Below are 20,503 nucleotides of genomic sequence, written 5' to 3' on the forward strand. Positions count from 1 at the left end.
AAACACTTAGCAAGACTAATAAAGAAAAAAAAGAGAGAGAAGAAGCAAATAAATAAAATCAGAAATGAAAGAGGAGACATAAGGACTGATCCCAGAGAAATAAAAAGGATCATAGAAGGATATTATGAGAAACTGTATGACAACAAATTAGACAACCTAGATGAAATGGACAAATTCCAGAAACGTACAACTTAAACTAACTCTACAAGAAATACAGAACCTCAACTAAAGAGATCAAATCAGTCAGCAAAAATCTCCCAACAAAAATTTTCCAACCCTCTTGAAGGACACAGATATCCCTGTCCAAGAAGCACAATGTACTCCCATCCGAAAAAATCCAAATAGACCAACTCCAAGACACATACTTATCACAATATCAAAGGCCAAAGACAAAGAGAGAATTCTGAGAGCAGCAAGAGAAATGAATGCATAACATATAAGGGATATCCAATAAGATTAAGTGCTGGTTTCCTACCAGAAACCATGGAGGCACGAAGACAGTGGTCTGATATACTTAAGATACTGCAAGAGAAAAACTTCCAGCCAAGAATCTTATATCCAGCAAGACTGTCTTTAAAAAATGAGGGCAAAATTAGAATATTCACAGATAAACAGAAACTGAGGGAATTTTTAAGCAAGAGACCAGAATTTTAGGAAATACTAAAGGGCAAGCTAGAGCCTGAGAAGAAAAGACAGGAGAGAGATGCCTGGAAGAGAGTCTAGAAATGAAGATTAGATCAACAAAAGTAACTAAAAGTGTCAACAGAGTGGTGAAAATAAAATACGACAGAAAAAACTCAAATAGTCAGGAGTAAACTTAACCAATGATGGAAAGCACCTATATTCAGAAAACTGCAACTCAGTGTTAAAACAAATCAAAAAAGCCCTAAATAACTGGAAGAACATTCCATGCTCATGAATTGGAAGACTAAACATCATTAAGATGTCAATTCTAGGGGTGGGGGTGGTGGGGTTGAATGGGACCTCATATATTTTTTTAATGTAATATTTTTACAAAATCAATAAAAAATAAATTTAAAAATATATATATATATTATAATCCATAAAAAAAAGATGTCAATTCTACTCAAATTGATATACAGATTTAATGCAACCCCGATAAAAATTCCACCAGCATTAAAGAAAAAATTGAAAACATGATCACTGAATTTATTTGGAAGGGTAAGGAGTCCTGAATAGCTAGAAACATCATAAAAAGGAAAAGTGAACCCTCATCGCCAGATTTTAAATCATAATACCTACCTATAGTGGTAAAACAACATGGTATTGGCCTAAAGACAGACACGACAGACCAATGGAACCAAATTTATGGTTCAGAAACAGACCCTCACAGGTATGGTCAAGTGATTTTTGACGAGCCTGTCAATCTCACACAGCTCGGGCAGAACGATCCATTCAACAAACGGTGCTGAAAGAATTGGACATCCATAGCTGAAAGAAGGAAAGAGGACCCCTATCTCACACCTTTTCAAAAAATTAACTCAAAATGGATCAAAAAACTAAAAATAAAAGAACCATAAAACTTCCAGAAGAAATTATTGGAAAATATCTTGAAGACCTGGTGGTAGGTGGTGGATTCTTAAAGGAGAAAAGAGAAGGACTGAGTGGACTAGTGATGTTTAATGTATGTAGAAGTTTTGATTGGCTTTACTGTAAAATCGTGGAGGTGTATGGAGTGGATGGTAACACATAGTAAGTGATAGCTGGTTTATAAATGGGGATGTGACTGAAAATGGTAGTCTAGTTATGTAAATGACAATTAATAGAATAGTTGAGAATAATCTAGAACTGGATAGCACAGTAAACCAAGAGGTGGGTGAGATTTGTGGTTGATGGTAACAAGAGTGTCCTTTGTTAGCTAGAACAAATGTACATCACTACTGCAGGGTGATGGGAATGTGGAGAAGCATGGGAAAATACAGCTGGAGTGACTTATGGACTGCGGTTAGTAGTAATAATATAATATTCTTGCATCTATGCAAAAGATGTACTGAGCTGATACTGAGGCAGTATGGAAAATGTGAGCCAAATGTACACTATGGACACAGTAACAATCATATGATATTATTTTATCTGTAGCAAATGACACACCACATTGTGGTGTGTTGATGGAGGGATGTTGTTTGGGAATTCTGCACATGTGCATGATTGTTTTGTAAGTTTACAACTTCTGTCATAAAAAAATATATTTAAAAAATAATCATACAGTGGGTTGGGGGAAAAACACACCAAATGTAAGATAGGGACTATGATTAGTAGTAAGATTTTGACAGTGTTCTTTCATAATTTATAACAAACATCTCACGACAATACAAGGTGTTGGTGGAGGGTTGATGTATGGGACCCCTGCATGATATTATGCATGTTTGCTTTTTAAGTTCACAACTTTTACTATATACTTAATTGTTTATGTATGTTCATATATAAATGATATAAAGATAATAACAATCGGATTGGTTAGGGGAAAACTACTTTGTTTAATAGTAATATTTTGACAATGCTCTTTAATCATTAGTTAAAAAAGTTTAAAAACTGCAAGTTATTGGTGGTAGGGTGAGATGTTATAAATGTTTGTTTGATATTATACGTGTTTGGTTTGTAAGTTCACAACTATTACACACTATTGTTTATGTATGTTTATGTATGAGTGATATATTTCAATAAATTTTTAAAAAATAAAAAAAATTTTAAAAAATCTCCCAACAAAGAAAAGTCCAAGACCAGATGGCTTCACGAAGAAACACCAATCCTGTTAAAACTCTTCCAAAAAATTGAGAGGGAAAATTATCCAATACATTTTATGAAGTCAGCATCACCCTAATACCAAAGTCAGATAAAGACACTACAAGAAAAGAAAATTACAGCTCAGTCTCTCTAGAGAATATTGATGGAAAAATTCTCAATAAAATACTTGCAAGTAGAATCCAACAGTCCATTAAAAAAGCATAAACCACGATCAAGTGGTATTTACTCCTGGTATGCAAGGGTAGTTCAAAAACAAGAAAAGCAATTAATGCAATACACCACAGTAACAAACTGAAGGTGGAAAACCACATGATAATTTTGATAGCTGCAGAAAAGGTATTCGACAAAATCCAGCATCCTGTCTTGATAAAAACACTTCAAAAGATAGGAGTAGAAGAAAAGTTCTTCAATATGATAAAGGGCATATATGCAAAAGCCACAGCCAACATCATATGCAATGGGAAAAGGTTGATAGCTTTCCCTCTGAGAGCAGAATGAGACAAGGATGCTCACTGTCACCACTGTTGTTCAATATTATAGAAGTTCTAGTTAAAGAAATTAGACAAGAAAAAAAAAAGGCATCCAAATAGGAAAAGAAGAAGTAAAACTCTATCTGTGGATGGCATGATTCCATATTTAGAAAATTCTGAAATGTCTACAACAAAACTACTTGAGCTCATAAACGAGTTCAACAAAGTACAGGATACAAGATCAACATGCAAAAATCACTAATGTATCTGTAAACTAGTAATGAGCAAGGGGAGAAGGGAATCAAGAAAGAAATTCCAGTTACAATAGCAACAAAAAGACTCAAATACCTAGGAACCAATTTAACCAAGAAATAAGACTTATGTGCAGAAAACTACAAAACAGTGCAAAAAGAAATCAGTGAAGACCTAAACAAATGGAAAGATATTCTATGTTCATGGATTGGAAGACTAAATATTGTCAATCCTACCCAAACTGATTTACAGATTCAATACAATAACAATCAAAATTCCAACAGCCTACTTTACAGAAATAGAAAAGATAATTACCAAATTCATCTGGAAGGGAAAGTACACCTGAATAGTCAAAAGCATTCTAAAAAAAGAGAGTGATGTGGGAGGAATTTCACTACCTGACCTTGAAATATATTACAAAGCTACAGTGGTCAAAAGAGCATGGTATTGGGAAGTAGCTCCAGCTCAAGCAGCTGAGCTCCCATTTACCACATGGAGAACCTGGTTTGATCCCTGGGCCTTCTGGTAAAAAAAGAAAAAAGATGTCCCAGACTGTGCAGTGAGGCACAGGCCCCTGCATGGCGAAGTGATGCACCAAAACGATGATGACACAGCCAGGTAAAAAAAAAAAAAAGAAACCAGCATGGTACTGGCATAAAGCTAGATACATCCATCAATCAGTGGAACAGAATTGAGAGTCCAGAAATAGAAACTTACCTCTACAGCCAATTGTGGTTTCTTTTTTTTATTTTGTTTTTTAAGTATCTCCACTACTCTTTCTTTTTTAATCTTATTATAGGTGATTTTTAAAAATTTATTAATTTATTTATTCCACTCCCCTGAGATGTCTCCCTCGTCTGTCTACTCACTGTTTCCACTTGTTATGTCTGCTTGTCTTCTTTAGGAGGCATGGAGAACTGAACTCAGGACCTCCCATATGAGGTGGGTGCCCAATCGCTTGAGCAACATCCACTCCCTGCTCAGTCCACTGTGTCAGCCTGCTGCATCAGCACATCTTCTTTAGGAGGCACTGGGAACCAAACCCAGGACCTCCCATGTGGGAGGTAGGCACCCAACTGCTTGGGTCACATCTGTTCCACCCAATTGGTTTTTGACAAGCACGCCAAGTCCACATTACTGGGACAAAACCATGTCTTCAACAAATGGTGCTGGGAGAACTGGATATCCATAACCAGAAAGATGAAAGAAGACCCCTATCTCACTCCCTATACAAGAATCAACTGAAAATGGATTAGAGACCTAAACATAAAAACCAGTGCCACAAAACTACTAGAAGAAAATGTAGGGAAACGTCTTTAAGATCTGGTGGTCGGTGGAGGTGTCTTAAATCTTACACCCAAAGCTCGAGCAAGGAAAGAAAAAATGGAAAAATGGGACCTCCTAAAAATTAAACATTTTTGCACCTCAAAGAACTCTGTCAAATGGGTGAAAGGCGGTCAACTCAATGGAAGAAAATATTTGGAAATCACATATCTGTAGGGTTTTATATCCATGATATATGAAGATTCTACAACTCAACAGTAAAAAAACAAATCACCAGGTTAAAAAATGGGCAAAATTCTTGAACAGACATTTAACCAAAGAAGAAATACCAATAGTGGAAAAAACACATGAAAAAATGTTCAACATCACTAGTGATTAAGGAAATACAAATCAAAGCTTTAATGACATACCGTTTCACACCTGTTAGAATGATCACTATTAAAAAGACAGAAAACTACAAGCATTGGAGAGGATGTGGAAAGACAGACAGAAATGATTATTCCCTATTGGTGGGGAATATAGAATAGATTTGCCATATGACCCTCCAATACGACTACTGGGTATATACCAAGAAGAACGAAAGCAGTGACACAGACATTTGCATACCAATGTTCATAGCATTATTAATAATTGCCAAAAAACAGCAACAACCTGGTGTCCATCAACCAATGAATGGATAAACAAATTGTGGTGTATACAGACAATGGAATATTAAGCAGCTGTAAGAAGAAATGAAGTTGTGAAGCATACGACAATATGGATGAACCTGGAGGACATTATGTTGAGTGACGCAAGCCAGACACAAAAGGATATTGTATGATTACATTATTATGAATTAAAGATATTGTGTAAACTCTCAAGAATTGGTAACTAGAATATAAGTCACCGGAAAACAGAATGAAATTAGAGAATGGAAAGCTGAGATTTAATCTGTGCAGAACTGGTAAAAAGGTTGTTTCTTTGGAAATGGATAGAAACGGTGAAAGTATATCATAGTACATCATTATATGGGTATGATAGTGGTACATCATTACATGGATATGATAGTGGTTTAAAGGGAAAATCTAAGGTTCTGTTTATTACTAGAAGGAAAGCTAAAAAGTATAACATAGGCCTGTGTAACAGTAATATCTCATGTGAAATATGAGTATGCATGAAATTGCATCTACAAGACTATTTTTCTTTGAAACTGAACAAATGTACGTTAATGTTACAAGATATTAATATCAGGCAAAAATACAATCAAAGCAAACTATGGACAGTAATGTATAGTAATATATTAATAATCTTCCACTAAGAGTTAAAAAAAAGGAAATTTATTAAGTGAACGAACCTAAAGTACTACGTATTGTTTGACTCCATCTATACAAAATATAAATGCAAATAAGAAAGAAACAGAATAGCAGCTATGTATGGCAGGGGAAGGATAGAGAGACTGAGAGATGATTATTCAGGAGGTAGAGGGTGTGTTTTTTTAAAGATTTATTTATTTATTTAATTCCCCCCCTCCCCCAGTTGTCTGTTTTCTGTGTCTATTTGCTGCATCTTGTTTCTTTGCCCGCTTCTGTTGCTTCTGTTGTCGTCAGCGGCACGGGAAGTGTGGGCGGCGCCATTCCTGGGCAGGCTGCACTTTCTTTCGCGCTGGGCGGCTCTCCTTACCGGGCGCACTCCTTGCGCGTGGGGCTCCCCTTCGCGGGGGACACCCCTTCGCGGGGGATACCCCTGCATGGCACAGCACTCCCTGCGTGCATCAGCACCGCGCATGGGACAGCTCCACACAGGTCAAGGAGGCCCGGGTTTGAACCACGGACCTCCCATGTGGTAGACAGACGCCCTAACCACTGGGCCAAGTCCTTTTCCCTAGAGGAGTTTTTTCGGTCTGGTTTTTATTATTATTGGAATCATGAAAATTCTCTAATATTGATTGAAGTGATGAATGTACAACTCTGTTATTATTCCAGATACCATTGATTGCACACTTTGGATGGACTGTATGTTTTATGAAAATGTATCAATTTATTAAATGTATCAATTTATTAAAAATCAATTTAATAAATAAATTGCCAAATTGCTTTCCAGAACAGTCCTATCAAACTATGTCTTAAGCACATGCGATAGTCAGGCTAATGTGTCATCTCGGCTAGGTAATGGTGCCCAGTTGTCTGGTCAAGCAAGCACTGGGCTAACTTTAATACAAGAGAATTTCATGGACTTTAATCATAAATGAGTTGATTGCATAGATGGCTGGTTATATCTACAAGAGACTAAGAAGACTGCCATCAGCAGTGAGTGATATCTCTTCTAACCAGCTGAAGGCCTTAAAAGTGGAAATGATTTCACATTCAAAGAGATTTCCATCTACCTCTATCTCAAACAGCCAGCATCTCCTGGGAACTCATCCAAGGACCTTCAGCAGAGCCCCTGGTTTGCAGCCTGCTCTGTGGAATTTGGACTTTGCATCCCCAGTCGTGTGAGACAATTTTATAAAATCTCATACTATTTACAGGTATCTCTGTTTCCCGAGAGAATCCTGACTAATATAGCTAGGTACTGGGAGAGGTTCCTAAGAAACAGAATCTTAAAAATGGAATTTTTGAGAAAGCGGATCAGGCTCAATGGATAGAGTATCCGCCTACCACATGGGAGGTCCAAGGTTCGAACCCAGACCTCCTGACCCGTGTGGTGAAGCTGGCCCATGAGTAGTGCTGATGCACGCAAGGAGTGTTGTCCCACACAGGTGTCCCCCATGTAGGGGAGCCCCACGCACAAGGAGTGAACCCCATAAGGAGAGCTGCCCCACGCAAAAAAAGTGCAGCCTGCCCAGTAAGTGGGGCTGCACACACATAGAGCTGACGCAGCAAGATAATGCAACAAAAACAGATACAGATTCTCGGTGCCGCCGACAAGAATACAAGTGGACACAGAAGAACACACAGTGAATGGACACAGAGAGCAGACAATTAACTGGGTAGGGAGGAAAGGGAGAGAAATAAATAAAAAATAAATCTTTAAAAAAAAAAAAGGGATTTCTGAATTGGTTCTGGGATTTTTGCAATTGCCTCTGTACTCTGATTAGATTCAAGGGCAATGACTTCTTTTTCAATAATCAAGAGGCCATTAACAGTCCATGGCTTGAGTTTGCAATAGAGATACTTAAGCACCGCATGAATGATGTGAAATTTTCTGCGTGCTCCAAAAATATTCTTGTTTTGTGCAGCTACAGACTTGAGATCTCTGAAAACCAGACTCATAGTCTCACTATACAAGTTGCAGAGTTACAATGGAAACTAAAATCTCAACCTTACAAGGAAGTAGATGTGACTCAAGCAATTGGGCTCCCACCTACCATATAGGAGGTCCAGGGTTCAATATCCAGGGCCTCCTGGTGAAGGCAAGCTGGCCTGTGTGGTGAGCTGGCCCACATGGAGTACTGGCCTGTGCCAAGTGCTGCTCTGTGCAGGAGTGCTGGCCCACGCAGAGAGCCGGCACAGCAAAATGACTCAACAAAAAGAGACACAGAGAAGAGATAATAAGAGACACAGCAGACCATGGAGCTGAAGTGGCACAAGAGAATGATCACCTCTCTCCCACTCTGGAGGTCCCAGGATTGGTTCCTGGAGCCGCCTAATCACGTTATCACATTAATAAAACAAAGAAGAAAATCACATAATTATCTTGATTGATGCAGAAAGGTATTTGAGAAATACAGTATCCTTTCTTGATTAAAACACTCCGAAAGATAGGAATTGAAGGAAACTTCCACAACTGATAAAGGGCATATAGGAAAAACCCACAGCTAACATTATACTCAGTGGTGAAAGACTGAAAGCTTTCCCATTGAGATTGGGAACAAGTTAAGATGCCAACTGTTACGACCATTGTTCAATATAGTGCTAGAAGTTCTAGCTAGAACAATCAGACCAGAAAAAGAAATAAAAGGCATCCAAATTGGAAAGGAAGAAGTAAAACTTTTGCTATTTGCAAATGACATGATCTTATCCCTAGAAAGTCCTGAAAAATCTACAACAAAGTTACTAGAGCTAATAAATGAGTTTAGCACGGTGGCAGGATATAAGACTAATATGCAAAAATCAGTAGTGTTTCTATACACAAGTAGTGAGCAACCTGAGGATGAAGTCAGGGAAAAAAACTCCCTTTACAATAGTGACTAAAAGGATCAGATACTTAGGAATAAACTTAACCAAGGATGTAAAGGACCTTCATTCAGAAAACTACAATGCATTGCTAAAAGAAATCAAAGAAGACTTAAATAAATGGAAGGAGAGTCTGTGTTCATGGACTGGAAGGCTAAATATTGTTAAGAAGTCAATTCCACCCAAACTGATTTACAGATTGACTGCAATCCCAATAAAAGTTCCAACAGATTTCTTTTTAAAGCAATGGAAAAACCACCTATCAAATTTATCTGGAATGGTAAAGGGCACCAAATTGCCAGAAACATCTTAGAAAGGAAGAATAAAGTTGGAGGACCCTCACTTCTGTACTTTAAATCATATCACCTAGCTACAGCAGTAAAAGCAGCATGGTCCTGGCATAAAGACAGACATAAAGACCAAGGGAACTGAAATGACTGTTCAGAAACAGACCCTCACATCTATAGTCAAGTGATTTTTTACAAGGTTGTCATACCCACCTAGCTGGGGAAGAACAGTCTATTCAACAAATGGTGCTGAGAGAATTGGTTATCTTTATTCAAAAGAATGAAAGAGGGCCTCTACCTCATACCTTATACAAAAAATAATTCCAAATGGATCAAAGACCTCAATATAAAAGCTAGAACCATAAAACTCTAAAGAAAATGTGGGAAAACATCTTCAAGACCTGGTGGTAGAGAGTGGTTTCTTAACCCAAAGTACAAGCAATAAAAGAGAAAATAGATAAATGGGACCTCCTCAAAACTAAACACCTTTGTGCTTCAAAGGACTTTGTCAAGAAAGTGAAAAGGCAGCCTACTCAATGGGAGAAAATATTTGGAAACCACAAACCCAGTAAGAGTTTTATTTCCATGCTATATAAAGAGATCATACCACTCAATGATAAAAGGGCACGCAATCTAATTTTTAAATGGGCAAAAGACTTAAATTGACATTCTTCCAAAAAGGAAATACACATGGCAAAAAAGCACATGAAAAAACATTCAGTATCTCTAGCTGTTAGGGATATGCAAATCGAAACAACAATGAGATACCATCTCACACCTTATAGAATGGTCGTTAATAAAAAAACAGAAAACTACAAGTGCTGGAGAGGATGTGGAGTGATAGGAACACTCCTTCACTGTTGGTGGGAATGTAGAATGGTGCAGTCTCTGTGGAAGACAGCTTAGCAGTGCCTCAAGAAGCTGAATATAGAACTGCTGTATGATCCAGCAATCCCTCTACTATGAATATATCCAGAACACAAAACAGGATCACAGACATTGGTACACTGATATTCATAATGGCAGTATTCACAATTGCCAAAAGAAGGAAGCAACCCAAGTGTTCATTAACCAATGACTGGGGAAACGGACTTTGGCCCAGTGGTTAGGGCGTCCATCTACCACATGGCAGGCCCGCGGTTCAAGCCCCGGGCCTCCTTGACCCGCGTGGAGCTGGCCATGCGCAGTGCTGATGCGCGCAAGGAGTGCCGTGCCACACAGGGGTGTCCCCCGCGTAGGGGAGCCCCATGAGCAAGGAGTGCGCCCATAAGGAGAGCCGCCCAGCGCAAAGGAGGGAGCAGCCTGCCCAGGAATGGCGCCGTCCACACTTCCCGTGCCGTTGATGACAACAGAAGCGGACAAAGAAACAAGACGCAGCAAAAAGACACAGAAAACAGACAACCGGTGGAGGGGAGGGGAATTAAATAAATAAAAATAAACCTTTAAAAAAAAAAACAAAAAAAAAAACCAATGACTGGATAAATAAACTGTGGTAATTCATACAATGGAATATTACTCAACTGTAAAAAGGAATTAGGTTCTGATATGTGCAACAATATGGGTGAAACTTGAAGACATCACGCTGAGTAAAATAAGCCAGATCAAAAAGGACAAATATTGTATGATCTCACTGATATGAAATAATTAGAATAAGCAAAGTCATAGAGTGAGAAACTAGAATACAGATTACCAGGGACTGGGATAAGGGTAGGGAATGGGGAGTTAATGCTTAATTGGTACAGACTTTCAATATGTAGTGATGGTGATGATGGTAGCATAATACTGAGAACACAATTATCAGCACTGAAATATATATATCTGAATATGATTAAAAGGGAAAATGTCAGATTGTATATATGGCAACATTAAAAATTTTTAAAAATCCATGGAACTATACTACACAGTGAACCCTAAGTTAAAAAATGTACTTTAATTAATAGTACAATTATAAAATTGTGCTATCAATGGTAACAAACGTTCCATACCAATGCAAGCTGGTAGTAATGCATGATTGTTCCATAAACCTACAACTTCTCTAATAAAATAAAAGTGGGGGAAGCCTCAATAAGATTAAGTGCTGATTTCTTATCATAAACCATGGAGGCAAGAAGGCAGTAGGATGACATATCTAAAGTGCTGAAAGGAAAAAACTTCTAGTCAACAATTCTATATCTTGCAAAACTGTCTTTCAAAAATGAGTAAAAGATTAAGGCATTCCCAGATAAACGAAGCTGAAGGAGTTCATTGCCACTAAACTGGCCCTAAAAGAGATGCTAAAATGAGTTCTACAAGTAGAAAGGATAGGACAATAAGCACTAGATTGAAGCTGCATAAAGAAACAAAGGTCTCCGGTGAGAGTAACAACAGGAGTAAATAAAAATATTAATACAATTGTATTATTGATTTGCAACTCACTTTTTACTTCCTACATGACGTAAATGGCAAATGCATAAAATATAATGAGAAATCAGTGGGTCTGGACTCATAAAGTAGAAGCATGTAATCTGTGGCAAGAACTACATAAAGGTGAAGGGATACTATTGAAGTTAGTATCAAAAAAAAAAAACTAGAGTGTTAGAGATTTAAGATGTGAAATGTAGGCACCATGGTAATTACAAAGAAAATATCTGAGAATATTCAAGCTCTTGGGGGGCGGGCAGTGGCAGGGGGTAAGGGAAATGGGGAATTAATGCAAAATGAATGGGTGTCGGGTTTCTGTTTGGGGAGATGGGAAAGTTTTGTAATGGCAGGTGGTGAGGTTCCGGCAGCATAGTGAATGTTATTAATCCCACAGGACCGTATGCTGGGGAGTGGCTGAAATAGGAAAGTTTATGCTGTACTATGTTCCCTCAATTAAAAAGAAAGAAAGGAAAAAGGCAACTAAAGAGACAGTAACAACTGAAGGTAATACATGATACTGGATGGGCTCTAACAAGAGAGGAGGGAAGACTCAAAAGGACATTTTGGGGACTTTGAAAAAAATGAAATACAGACTGTAAGCTTTATATCAATGTTAAATTTCTTAAACTTGATTTCTACACTTAAATTGGCCATTAAGTGAATCTTGGGAATCGTACACGACAGTGTTAAGTGTTCAGGAGCATGATGTGTACAGCCTACACTCAAGTGCTCAGAAAACAGACTGATAAATAGACAGACAGATGGACACACAGATAGATGGACTGATATACTGATAGAATGAGATAGCAAATGTGGCAAAATGGTAAAATTGATGAATCTGGGTATCCGGTGGATAGGGGTATGTTGGATTTCTCATGTTTGTATTATTTTTGTAACTGTCCTGTAAGTTTGAAAGTATTTGAAAATAAAAAACTTACGACATAAGAAATCATAACAATGAAAATTAAAACAACAATGAGGGAGCAGCAGTGGCTCAAGTGAGGTGGTTCAGTTCCCGGTGCCTCCTAAAAAGATGATGAGTGGACAGTGAGTGCAAAAAATGAGGGGGGGAGAAATAAATAAATGAAAATAAATAAATCTATAAAAACAAAACAAAAAAACAACGAGGGTACTATTTTCCAATTATTACACTGGCTAGAAATAAATCAATAAGGATTTTTATTCATATAAAACAGGAATAAAGTTCTGAGACATGCTACAACATGGCTGACCCTTAAAAAACACTACAATAAGTGAAATAAGCAGACAAAAGAACACAAGTTGTGTGATTCCCCTTATATGAAATATCTAGCATAAGCAAATTCAGAGACAGAAAGTAGCAAGATCCAGGTGGAGGGGGGAATGAGACATTATTGCTTAACTGTACAAATTTGTGTTTGGGATGATGAAAATGTTCTGGAAATAGACGATGGTGAAAGTTATACAGTATTGTCAATTATTTAATGTCACTGACAAATTTTATGTTATATAGATATTACCACATTTTTTTAAAAAACCTATAAATTCTGCAGCCAGTAACAGTATAATCAAAGCTTGAATGTTAAATATTGCTCAAGATAAAATCAATCCTTCTTGATTCCTCCCTCTCCTTCTTACCCCCCGCTCAACAATCCTTCACCTCCTGCCATGAGCTCTGTCTCTAAACCTACCTCAAACCTGGCCCCTTCTCACCAAACTCTACCCATGCCTGAGTCCAAGCCATCCTGTCTCTCATTGGAACCACTGCGATGGTTTTCTAGTGACTGCCACGCCTGCCTAGAATCCATTCTCTTACACAACAGTCAGAATAAGCAATTTGATTGCATTGAAATTAAAAACTTTGTGCTCCAAGGAAACTATTACTAACGTGAAAAACAACCCACAGAATGGGAGAAAATATTTGCAAACAATACATCTTAGAAGGGATTTTATCTAGCAAAAACAACAAAAAAATCTTACAATTCAACAACAAAAAAGACATATGACCTAATTAAAAAATACATAAAGGATCTGTCTGAATAAAGATTTCTTTAAAGAAAATTTTAAAATGGCCAATAAGCACATGAAAAGATGATCAACATCATTAGCCATCAGGGAAATGCAAATTTTTAAAAACCACCAGGAGATACCACTTCACACCCACTGGGATGGCTAGAATCAAAGTCAGATAACAAGTATTGTTGGTGAGGATAAAGAGAAATTGGAACCTTCACGCATGGCTGCTGGGAGTGTAAAATGCTGTAGTCATTCTGGTAAACAATCTGGTGGTTCTTCTAATGGTTAAACATTGAGTTGCCGAAGGACGGAGCAACTGCACTCATAGGTACATATACAAAATAAATAAAAACATACTGGTATTCTACTAAAGAACTATTGTGACTCTAGCAATGGAAGAAACTGTATCTTTGATGTAGAGATAGTGGCCACGGTAGTTGCTGAGGGCAGGGAGAGGGAAGAAAGATGTGATGTGGGGGCATTTTCGGGACTTGGTGTTGTTCTAAATGATATTGCAGGGACAGATGCTGGACATTATATATCCTGCCATAACCCACTGAATGGACTGGGGGAGAGTGTAAACTTCAATATAAACTATAATCCATGCAGTGCAGCAGTACTCCAAATGTATTCACCAAATGCAATGAATGTGCCACAGTGATGAAAGAGGTTGTTAATGTGGGAGGAGTGGGGGGTAGGGGGTATATGGGAACCTCTTTTATTTTTTAATGTAACATTTTTTGTGATCTATGAATCTTTAAAAAAAAAAAATGAAAAAAATTAATTTTAAAAAAGAAAATATACACATCCACACAAGAACTTACATATGAATTTTTCACAGCAGCATTATTTACAATAGCCCAAAAGTAGAAACAACCCAAGTGTCCATCAACTGATGAATGAATAAATAAAATGTAGTGTATCCATTCAATGGAATATTATTCAGCAACAAAAAGGAATGAAGTACTGACCCCTACATCACACCATATACAACAATTAATTTAAAATGGATCAATGACCTACATATAAGAACTAAAACTATAAAAATCTTAGGGAAAAAAACATAGGAACCTTGTTTTGGGCAATGGTTTCTTACACTTTACACCAAAGCATAAGCAACAAAAGAAAAAATAGATAAATGGGGGGAGTGGATGTGGCTTGAGTGGTTGAGCACCTGCTTCCCAGATGGGATGTCCTGGGTTTGGTTCCCAATGCCTCCTAAAAACAAAAAAAACAACAAGCAAACAAACAAAGAAATTGACTCACGGGAGCTGATGTTGCTCAGTAGCTGAGCACCAGCTTCCCACATATGAGATCCTGGATTCAATTCCCAGCCCCAGTACCTCGGGAAAAAAAAAAAAAAAGATAAATGGGACCTCATCAAAATGTGCAGGGGAGGGAAGTGGATGTGGCTCAAGCAGTCTCGCGCCCACCTCCCACATGGGAGGTTCCGGGTTTGGTTCCCAGTACCTCCTAAAAAAGACAAACAACGAACAATGAGTAGACAGACATCAAGCAAAAAATAATAACCAATGAGCAAGATAAAAAGCAAACTATGAGCAGAAATGAGCAAAAACCAAACAAGGAGGGAGCGGATGTGACTCAAGCAGTTGAGAGACTACCTCCCAGATGGGAGGTCCCAGGATCAGTTCCCAGTGCCTCCTAAAGAAAAAAACAAAACAAAACACACACACAGGCAGACAAGAAACAAAAAAAAAGAGTAGACAATGAGCAAAAACAACAAGCAAAAATAATGAGCAAACAGAGCAGGGAGCCATGGGGGGGAGGGCAGGGAACGTGCAGGGTAGCAGGTGTAGCTCAGTGGTTGAGTGCCTGTTTCCCATGCATGAGATCCTGGTTTCAATCCCCAATACCTCCTTAAAAAAAAATTGTGCATCAAAGGGCATTATCAAGAAAGGGAAAAGATAACCTACAGTATGGGAGAAAATATTTGGAAATCATATACTTGATGTGGGCTTAATCTTCAGAATATATCAAGAACTCCTACAACTCCTCAACAACCAACCTAACTAAAAAATGGGCAAAGGATTTGAGTAGACATTTCTCCAAAGAAGACACACAAATGGCCAATTGGCACATGAAAAGATGCTCGGTCACTAGCCATCAGGGAAATGCAAATCAAAACTACGAGATACTACCTCACACCCACTAGAATGGCTACTATTTTAAAAAATGGAAAGTAAGAAGTGTTGATATGAAAAAACAGGAACCCTGTACATTGTTGGTAGCAATGTAAAACGGTACAAATGCTGTGGGAAACAGTTTGGCAGTTCCCCAGAAAGTAAAACACAGAATTACCATATGACCCAACAATCCCACTTCTAGGTATATACCCAGAAGAACTGAAAACAGGGAGTTGAACATATATTTGTACACTAATGTTCATAGCAGCATTATTCATAATTGCCAAAAGGGTGGAATTCACCGAAGTGACCACCAAGAGAAGAATGGGTAAACAAAATGTGGCCCATCCATACGATGGATTATTCAGCCATACAAAGAAGTGACGTTCTGGAACTTGTCTCAACGTGGCTGAACCTTGAAGACATCATATTGGGTGAAAGAAGCCAGACGCAAAAGGATAGTTCATGATCTTATATAAAGTATTTGGAATATGCAAATTCAAGATCAGAAATAAGAATACAAGTTTACCAGGGGCAAGTGTGGGGGTGAGGAAAGGGGTGTTGATGGTTCAGTTTCTGTTTAGAGTGAGATGGAAAAGTTTTGGTATTGGATGGTAGTGATGGTGGCACAATACTGTACACTTGGTAAGTGGTTAAAAAGGGAAATTTTAGGCTGTATGTTACCAGAATAAAAAATTTAAAAATCCATAGAACTGTACCACACAAATTATGAACCCTAATATAAACTATAAACTATGGATTATAGTTGAAAATATAATAATATTGTTTCAAATATTAAAAAAAAAAAAGTGGGGGTTGAGGGATTAAATACTGATTTATGCCACAAGGTGGATAACCTTGAAAATCTTACGCTAAGTGAGAGGAAGCCAGTTCCCGCAGCGTATGATTCTATTTACATGAAATGTTCAACACAGGCAAATCTGAAGAGACAGAAAGCAGGTCAGTGGTCGCCAGCCTGCAGGGACTGGGGGGACAGGAACTGCTGTTGGGTATGGGGTTTCTTTTTAGGGTGATGAGAATGTTCTGAAATCAGAGTGTGGTAATGGTTGCACAACCTTGTGAACATACTAAAAACTACCAACCTGTACACTTTAAGTGGGTACGATGTATGGTATGTGTATTATATCTCAATAAAGGTGGTACCCAAAGGAAGAAACGAGAAAAATGAAAGAGCGCTTTGAAAGGGAAATCAGACCCACCCTTCTCAAAATCCTTCAGTGGCTCCCCAGTGCTCTGTGTGTTCCTGCCACCCACCAGGTCCTGTGGGGTCTGACTCCTTCCTGGCCCCCATAATCTCTACCCCTCTCCACTTGCCCTCCAAGCTCCAGCGCCACTGACCTCTCACTCCCTCCTCAAGTCTCAGGACCGAATACTCCTGTGACCTGGAACAATCTTCACCTCGCTGGAAGTAACTGGGTCTTCTTCACCCCAGGGTCTCAGGTTAAAGGTCACTACCAGAGAAAGGCCTCTGCTGACCAGTTTACTTACAGGACCCAAGAGACCCTCAATCCTATCATCTTATTTGTGCCCTTTAAAATTCTGATCACAACCTCTAATTACTTTATCTGCTCAACAGTTTAATGACCATTTCTCCCATGAGAAAGTAGGCAACACAGTCTCTCCTGCTCACCAGCGTGTCCTCTAGTACCCAGCAATACTTGTGAACAAAGCCAATGCTCAACAAATATTCCTGAATGAATAAACAAAATGCTAACTTCAGGTCTTACTGCAAAAGAGTATTCTCAAGCCAATCTTTAAATTCAATAATGCTTCTGTGGCCACGACTATTTCAGTTAAAAAAACAAAACAATGCACCATGGCTTGCTTATTTAAGTCACATACTGCCTGGCACTGCCCGCACTGTCCCATCAATCCCATAAACAGGGAAGCCGGAAGCTGGCCTTTGTTGCTTACAGCTCCCAATGGTCACAAGGTTCAGGAGTTTTTTGAAACTGGAGCTAGGACTGGAGAGAGTCCAAAGCCCCAACTCAGAAGTACGGTGATCACATGTGGCGCTCATGTATAAGGAATGGCTCCAATCTCGAGGAAGGGACGACTGGTTTCCCTGAAGCACAATCTACTTTAAGATGGCTACCACAACTATTAATTCTTTTAAGTGTTAAAATCTTAAGGCCAGCTCTCTGCCACATCTACTGTGAGAATGAAAACCATCCTCAGCAACCAGACTGTTGACATTCCAGAAAGCATCAGCACCACAATGCAGGGAAGCAGTTCTTGTGAAGGGCCCAGAGGAACCCTGCATAGACTTCAGCACATCAGTGTAGAACTCGGGCTACTTGAGAAGAAAAAGAAGAGGCTTCGGGCTGACAAATGGTGGGGAAATTAAAAGGAACTGGCTATAGTTGGCACTATGTGTCGTCATATACAGAATATGACTAAGGGTGTTAGGCAAGCTTCTATTACAAGACGAGGTCTGTGTGTGCTCACCTCCCCATAAAGTATTCAGGAGAGTGGGTCTCTGGTTAAGATCCGAAATTTTGTGGGTGAAAAATACATCCACAGGGTTCGGATGAGGCCAGGTGTTACTTGTTCAGTATCTCAAGCCAAGAAAGATAAGTGAATTCTTGAAGGAAGGACATTGAACTTGTATCAAATTCAGATGCTTTGATTCAGCAAGCCACCACAATTAAAAACAAAGGAACAGTTCAGCAGGCTAATGAATAAGATCTAAGAGTTGTGTAGCAATGGAAACAAGATGCCAGACCTACTTGTGATATTTTAAAGATGCAACAAAATTTATCTGTTCGAAAATAAAATTTCAAGGCTGAACATAATGGGATTGAAGCATTCATTTCTATTCCAGGTGAAATTTGTTCACTTCCCTGCTCCTTGGCCGGCTGGCCAGTGCTCAGGGGCTAAGGAGACCTGGGAAGTGACAATTCCGACACACTGGTCTCTGCCCAGTCCACGGCGGGCCACTCTTCATGCACACTCCATGCTCCAGCCACAGCCAGTTCTCCACCTCAGCCCCTAAAGCTGCCAGGACCTCTGCGTCTTGGCCTCCATGTCTCCTTCCCCGGCCCCCCCTCACTCTCTTTGAGAGCTGATTCTCCTCCACCAGAAGCCTCTGCAGACTGCCTCACTTAGTCGGTCCCTCTCTGCTTTCACAGAATCTGGGAGAGCAGTTCTCAAAAGTTAGCATCATCATTTCTTTTCCATCTCCTAGTCTTGGCCTGTCTTTCTAGTCTATACTTTGTGGTGCTCTGAAAGATCACTAGAGTGTGATTTATCTACATTCAGTAAGTATTAGCTGAATTAATCTTTCTCTCAAAACGCTGTGAGAGATTTGCCCAAGTATGATAGCCCTAAATGTAAGATCATTCCACCTGGACTCTCACAACCAGCTCCACAGAAGACACACATTTAAACTGAACGCACACTTTTATTGCTTACTTCTACCTCAGCGGCTCACAAAACCCATCAACTACTCCCTCCTGATTCTACCAGGGTCCCCTTGCATCACTCCGTCTAGAAGTCTTGACCTGTTTCCTGATCTCATCCTTACCTTCCCAGGCTCCATCAACTGCTCTGCCCAATGCCCGTTTCCTTCCTCTCTTCCCGCTACATTCCAGCAGGCATTTTGTACAAAGCACGTACAGAATAGAGACTAATAGGAGACCAGACCTCCTCAAACCTGAAGTTGAACTTCTCTAAGAGAAAACTGAAGTAAAATCCAATGGCACCCAGCCTTCTGTTGAAAAACAATGTGGCTACAAAATAACAAACCTTGCAAAAGTTGTTTATTAGTCAGGCCTTCAGAACTGGCTGCTCCTTACCCCACCTTCCCCACCTATTTTCCCAGCCAGTTGTGACAACTCAAGTAGATTTTGCCTCTGAAAGATCAGAGGCCAGACTCTGCGGCCCCTGAGGGCAGGGTCTGTCTGGTTCACAGTGGGCATCCCTGGAGCCTGGCAGAGGACCTGGTACCCAGTGGATCCCAAATAGCAATCCGCCAAATGAAGGTGGGTTATCGGAAAAAAACGGGGAAGGTCTAAAAGGTGCACTGCAGCTGGGTGTGAGAAAGGACAAGGATGCGTGTGGCGTAAAAGACCAGGACAAGAGGCAGGTGACCCCGCCTCAGGAAGTTCAGCGTCATTATCAGTAAAACGGAGATGACAGTATTTTCGACCTCTGGCCACAAGGGGCCACAAGGGGCCACAGGGGCTTTATTCCACTCTGCCAAGGCCTGGGATCCGGCTTGAGGATTTCCTTAAAAGTTTACCTGGGCTGCAAGAACACGAGCAAGGGTGCCCCCCGGGCCGGTACCCCACATTCTGCCAGAAAAGTGGACAAAAGCAACTGTACGAAACAAAATTCCAGAGTATGGGAGAGAAAGAGGGAGAACAAAGGGCGGCGAAGAGGAGTGGGAGTAGGAGAGGAGGAGAAACCCAAGTACCGAGAAGTCAGAGAGATGCAAGAGTGGGAGGAAGGCGCAACGAAGCAGGAGAGCACAGACACCGGCGCCACCAGGAGGGCTGTCCTTACAGGCACCGGCGTCTCGTCGCCTCACGAACCAGGGGCAGTCGCCAGCCTCTCGGATCTACTGAGGAGCAAACTGAAGCTCGGCGTGCCCGGGGCACCCCTCTTCCACACTCACTGCCCCTTTCACCTCGGGGCGCGTCGCCACTTCACGGCGCGACTCACGGCGCGCCCACGGGCTGGCGACCAGGCCTGCTGCGGGCGCCAGCGGGCGGGTGCCGGCCCGGGGC

General features: G+C 39.9%; 1 protein-coding gene across 2 annotated transcripts in view; it reads right to left on the minus strand.

Annotated features, from left to right (window-relative positions):
- Window positions 1-20,503, minus strand: part of TECPR2 (tectonin beta-propeller repeat containing 2) — a 136,847-nt gene that overhangs the window by 115,982 nt on the left and 362 nt on the right. The window contains exon 1 of one of the 2 annotated variants that reach the window (XM_004483536.4): window positions 20,280-20,482. The exons of the other annotated variant lie outside the window; for it this stretch is intronic. The gene's annotated coding sequence lies outside the window, so the exon portion shown is untranslated. Of the gene's footprint in view, window positions 1-20,279; window positions 20,483-20,503 lie in introns of those variants that run through there. 2 annotated transcript variants of the gene reach the window in all.

The sequence above is a fragment of the Dasypus novemcinctus genome, chromosome 3 (assembly GCF_030445035.2).
Source record: "Dasypus novemcinctus isolate mDasNov1 chromosome 3, mDasNov1.1.hap2, whole genome shotgun sequence".
Classification (NCBI taxonomy): domain Eukaryota; kingdom Metazoa; phylum Chordata; class Mammalia; order Cingulata; family Dasypodidae; genus Dasypus; species Dasypus novemcinctus.